The sequence below is a fragment of the Lepeophtheirus salmonis genome, chromosome 11 (genome assembly GCF_016086655.4).
Source record: "Lepeophtheirus salmonis chromosome 11, UVic_Lsal_1.4, whole genome shotgun sequence".
In the NCBI taxonomy this organism is placed as follows: Eukaryota; Metazoa; Arthropoda; class Copepoda; order Siphonostomatoida; family Caligidae; genus Lepeophtheirus; species Lepeophtheirus salmonis.
The window spans coordinates 13964121-13970738 of record NC_052141.2 but is presented as its reverse complement, the minus strand read 5'-3'; positions in this window follow the sequence as shown (position 1 = coordinate 13970738).

Below are 6618 nucleotides of genomic sequence, written 5' to 3'. Positions count from 1 at the left end.
GCGTAATTCACATAGTTAAAAATACATTCATCCGTCGATATGCTCAAAGAAAAGATAGCGAAAATTAATATGACCACCCTGATGATTTGAAGAATATTTGGGAGAAGAGCAGCTTAGCTGTTATGACATTTTATTAAATTATCTGCGAACAGCTAGAAGATGAAATAAATAAATGTAAACCTTAGTCCAAGGAACGTCTGTAGGATTATATTTTAAGGGGCCTTGGTTTTTGAATTCAAAAAAAGAAGAAGAAAAAACCACCCACTCCGCCCTTCAGACGCCCCCGAGTCCCTATCCAGCCATGGTATAGTCCGTAATTACCCCCATGTCGATACTCAATTCTACTCTGAGTCTATCAAGTACTTCTAACTCCCCAATAAATCCTCAAGTGTTTTTTTTCGTCTTTCACGCACTAGTGATTATTTTATAGAGTGCCCGGAAGTTACGCCCTGCGCAGTTTCGCCCTGCAGAAGTTTCGCCATCAAACATACATTATAGCATAAATGTATCTTCCACATATAATTGAAGGTCTTCCTTTACTTCAAGTCCTTTGAAATCCATTATGAAATTATCGCATTTGAGTAATTAATTGTTGTTTCTTATCACACAGAATTCGAACCGTTTGATATGTTCTACTTTAAAATGTATTAAAATTGTATTAAATGCACTCATTTTACCCTACTGAATGTAAAAATGCACTAAAATGACTTCAATTGAGGGGATACTAATTTTAAATCTTAAATTATATATGTAAAAGATACATTAATGCTATAATATATGTATCAAGGCCAAACTTCCGTGTGGCAAAACTGTTCGGGGTGTTTTATTCTAAAAAACCATTTTATACAATGTAAGTAGGGATGTTAATATAATAATTGTGAGTTCTTATTCGACTTAGAGTAGAATTGGGGATTAAAATCGGAGTAATTCTAGTTAATGTCCTTGTTTATATCCTTTTCTCCTTCCTCACTTATCACAGCGGATTGTAGCTGATCTAATGGAACCTCATGAGCGTTATTCTTTCTCTCCTCCATAATTCGGCTCAACATCTTTTGAAAAACAAAAGTTTTTTTTGTCAATTATTTTATGTTGTTGTCAAAATTTTGAAATTAACAATTTTCTGTTTTTAAAATGCTGTCTTTCTCTTTGAAGAATTATCGTCATGGCAGAAAAAAAAACGAAAAAGATTTTGTCAAAAAGCCAGAAGATATTTTAGTCACGCCCCTACATATTTCAATAAATTTTTTGTGACAAGTCCTAAAAGAGTATTAAAACAATTTTGTTTTCTTAATTTGTGTAATAAAGTAATAATTATTGTCAATGAATACTTAAACCAGAAAGGGAAGAAAAGATAGAAGCTTATATGTTGTATTTGTAGATGGTCAGTTGGTGAAATATAAATTAATATCTGGACAGTTTGGCCCTTTAATTTATTGATTAATTTGATGAATCTCCTCGTATATGGAACTGCATCCACCCAATGTTCCCTTGAATGCATGTATTTTCATTTGGATATCTTAGCCACACACCGACAACCTTGAACTTGATGTTCAGGGATATCGTCCTTTTATGAATATGTCTTACTCGGTGAATCTCACCTCCAATTATGGAAGGTGCATTAATTGGAGAGATGAATTTTTGCATCAAGGTCTATGCCAATGACTTTGTGGAACATCGCTCAGTCCACAAAAGCGTCAGTTGAAGTCCATCCACAATTTTCAAAAGATCAATATCTTCAATTAAATTTTAATCATTCTATATAAAATTAAAAAAACAAAACAATCAGGAGTTGAAGTAAGCTTATATATATTCAGTAATCCGTTGCATTTTTCAATACAATTGTTGGTAATAATGTGCAAATAGTTGGTGAAAATGGAAGCTCATTATTTTTGTTTCTAAAATTAAAAATCTTGAACGCTTAAATGGAAAAGTACTCTAAATTGTTAAATCCCTTACCGAATTTGAATCGACAATTTAAAATCTATTTAGACAAAAAATCCTACAGTTACATTCATCAATGTAAGATTATAGAATATTCATTTCATTAAAATTTTCATTTATTTCTTTATTTAAATGAGGTCGATCAACCTTCATTTAAAGTTATTATAAGGAAGACACTGTGCCAATCATCTCGAAGTTTGTAAGTCTTGAGGTGGAAAATCTTGCTTGGCTGATGGCTAACTATCCTGAGAACAACTATGTGCCATACAGCCTTGAAGACATATAACTGCCTTCTAGGACAATACCTTCTGGTCTTCTTCCAGTCCTGATCTCAATCCCCTCGACTTCAGGGGTTGGAGCGTCTTAGAGGTCAAGGTTGGAAAGGTATCACACAGAAATGTGGAGGAGCTCAAGACCAGCATAAAAAAACAATGTCCCCCGATTATATTGTGTCAACTTGCCCCAAGTTTCGACCTCTTGTGGAGGGTGTGATAGAAACTAGAGACGACCGTATTGAATAATTCTTGCCAAGATTGATTTCGAAAAGTTTTTTTTTTAATAACAACATTTTTCATTATACTTTTGTAATACAAAGTTATTAAGGTTTTTGTTTTGCTTCTTAATAGCAGAAAATTTTCATGTTGGACTCTGTACAAACCATATTTATAAGACTATACTTTTGTATGTATCGAAAGTATCGAGAGATCAGGGGACGAAGTGACTTTAAAAGGGAATAATATTCTAATAAATTCAATATATTTTACGCCATATTTTAACAAATATATAATAAATTGAACTAATTTTTGATACTATACTATAGTGACAAGAATATTGTGAGAGAAAAAAATTAAACTTTTTCTTTTCTCTGTTTTAAAAGGAGCCTCATTATCACATTTTACACCTATCTCAATTAATTACATTATATTATGAAACAATGAGTATATTTGTATTTTATACCTCTTCACAAATTTACAACCTATTTTTAATTAATATTATCGGTCAAATTATATTATAAGAATATAATTAAATATGTGAGGCTTATATATTGTATGATAAATTTGAGGAGAATACTTCTGTCTTTTTATGTAAAGAAAATGCCTTTTTTGATCAATAAATAATTCATTCATTCATTCTATAATTTGAATAAAAGTTAGATCAAAGTGCATTTATTTACATTAAAATCTACAATACTACCAGCTATATTATAACGTATATTTGTGCAGTCTATCTCGATCAATTGTTATTAGTTGAGAACAAAACGCGGTTAACTTAATTGTTCAAGCATACACCGGCCATGGACCATTTTTAGCCCATCTGAAGGAATGGATAAATACAAGTGCAATATTTGAATGGATGAACCACAAAGCGCAGACCCTCTTATTAACAGATGCTCATTGCTTTCATATGAGAGATACCAGCCCATGTAAGAAAATGATGAAGATCTTTGAATTCTATAATTCATTTATTTAAAAAAATAAAACAAATTATTGATAATAACCATAAAATTAAGTAAGACTTAAGATCAATTTCTGTTATAGTAGTAGATTTACCCCTTTGTGTGGCCGTGTTCTTTGCTGTATATATGTACAGTTTTTTATAATGAATGGTACTATGGTAAACATCAATAAATTCTAAACTAAACGTTGCTTTCAGAAATAGGGAGTACAAATGTCTTTTAGAGCAATCAAAGTACAAAAAAATTAAATTAAAATTGTGTCGTTCCATATTTAGAATGTAGCCTAGCCTAATTTTTATGAATGGGTAAAATATGGAGAAAAATGACAGTCTTACGATTAAAAAACAGTTGTTGCTATCGTTATTTTTTCTTTGTTCTTTAATAGAAAATCGTGATATTAACATTTCACTCTGAATGATGAATTCTCGTCTACTTTTGGTACAATTCTTATAGATTGCGCATAATAAATTAATATTTATTATGTGCAATTATATACGTGATTATGTCAATGACAAGTCTAGTAGTATTGCAGACCAACTGTTAGCAAGATCGGTACATTTCTTTCTGTTCGGCAGTATTTGAATTGAGGAATCGGCGGGAAAAATTATGGCGACTCTCTTGGATTCCTATTGAATAATCATCATTGACTATCTGAAAAAGACTCAAAATATTACAGGTGCATACTATTCATCGTTACTGGACCGTTTGACAACCGATCTGCGAGAAAAACACCCACCATCAGCCCACAAATAAAGCACTTTCCCTCACAATAACGCACCAGCTCAGACCTCAGCAGTTGTGGTCTCAAAATTAATAAAATAGGGTTACAACTCGAGATGCCCACAGCACTAGCAATCTCATGTACCTTCACTCTTATATCATTCATCACTGTATAATGGATTTTATCAATGATTTCTGAAGTAATAACCGGAACATGGTGTCAAGAATGTCCAGCGTCACTTGTACCCATATGGCCACCCTGAAAATTTTGAAACCACTATTAAACTATTCTAATTGAAGGTGCAGAGCCCCCATAACGTTAACTCAACGTCATTAAAAATGGTGACTTGAGGAAAAATCATTGTTTCGTATTATTAATTATTTCCAAAATTAACACTTAAATACATTAGGCTAATAAACTCTGATCATTATAGTCTAACTATATCCATTCCTCATTCTTTTTTTGAATCAATCCATTTTAATTAACTAAATGGCCATTTGAAACGGACCTAAAGCGTAAAAAATGATGATTTTTTGATAGAAATTGACGATAATTCGCTGAATTATACACATTTAATCAACGCTCAATTTTGAGAAAAATAATTCTAACATGTTTTTTTGATGACATACAAACATATAGGTAGTATAATTTTTTTTCTATTATTATTTCATTTGTACTCAAAAAGTGGATAAGTTTTTGATTATATTTAAACCTTTTAATCAGTAAATTTATTATGATATAACACATTTAGGCTTTAAGATGATTAATTCTAAAAAAAAGTTAAATTATAATATAAGTAGATTATATATGTAATTTGAAATAAAGAGCTCAGATACTATTTATTTATTTTTTAAATATATAAATTACAAGTATATAGGATAAAAAATTATAAAATTGTAAAACACCATTATTCATAATTAATTAATTTATTTTGATTTTTTAACTCAATTTCTTACTTAATAGGACATGTGCGTTTTTTACTTATATTCGTTTGTAAACATATCACCAGTGAGTTGCTCCACACTGCGGAAGAATAATAAACCCCTTTGTATAATAATTATGATTATCCGGCTATACATGCTAGAGAAAAACTTCAGACGAATTTGAGTCACCTGTTGACAAAAGTCCTTTAATTTTATTACTCATGACTTTATGAAAATGATTATATTGAGTGATAATTAAATTAAAAAGTATTATTGACTCAAAGTGGTTCTTCCAAGAGATGAGTTGGACAGCTCAAGAAGTTAATTTCAAGAATCAACTCTTTTCAAGAAATATGAAACGTTAAAGTCCTTCTCTGTTCTCACTTGTAGTCCTTGAATTAAAATTTGGATTAAAATCCTTTACAACTAATACATCTATTAGTAAATGTTAGGCAAAAATAAAATATGGAAACATCTTTTGGTGGGAGGAGGATCCTTCTTCTGAAACTTAGTTAGCCTGTAGCTACTAAGGCATCCAGGTGCGGCACAAAATTTTCCCATTACTTTGATAAACTTATACTTTAACAGTGAAGTCAAATTTCCTCCATGAAGTGAAAATGAATCCTACTTGGTAGACTTGTTTGGAATGGTTACGAGAGTCTTCCTCTCCTTATCCAAGAGTTCATTTGTATAAATTATAATAGTAATTAATAAATATCTGACCACTTTCAAATACCACAATATTGCAATTTGTAAAGATGAAATATTATTAAAAATACATTGGGGTCAGACAACAGTTGACGTAATCTCAAAAATACTAGCGGCCTTTAGCAATCCAGCTTGATATTAGCCCAAGCGGCAGCGAGGCTCACTCCTGGCGGATAGTTCATATTTTTCAGTTTGCTCTTGACCTATTGGAATGGCGTGTCTAAGGTTAATTGTACGGATCCGGGATCCATAACTTGCAGTAACATTTAATTACCTTTTTATCTCCGATATTCTTAATTACAACGTTTCATTAAAGAACCAAAAGAAAGGTCAGAAAAAGGTCAACTTCTTCCAAATTTTTATTTACCGTATGTAATTGCATTTTCATGTTTAACGTGATCCATTAGTTCAATTTTCGGTGATATATTGATAAAAAAAGGATAATTTGAAAAGTTTCAGTCTTCAAAAACTGTTTTTGTGACACTTATAGTATTTTTATACAAAATTTTCTATTTGTGAAGGGATACAAAATTTTAAATTATTAAGTTATGTTGCTGAATTTCAGAAGTTTCATGTAACTTTCGATTTCTCAAGTCATACAGAATATTATAAGATCGATTATTTATTTTAAAGAAAGATAAATTGTAGCTCAAGAAAGTACTTTGAATACTCAAACGATCAGAAACACTGCACTAAAACAAATTTTTTACACGCCAACCTCCCTCCTTTAAAAGTATTAATTGTTCTGCCATATGTTATTTAATGTCTACGTTGTTTTAAATTAATGCCCCCTCTCTTCCTAAGGAGTGTAGACAACGTTTTAGGTCGGAAACCCTTCCTCCCTAGGTGTTCATTGTGAATCTTTATTT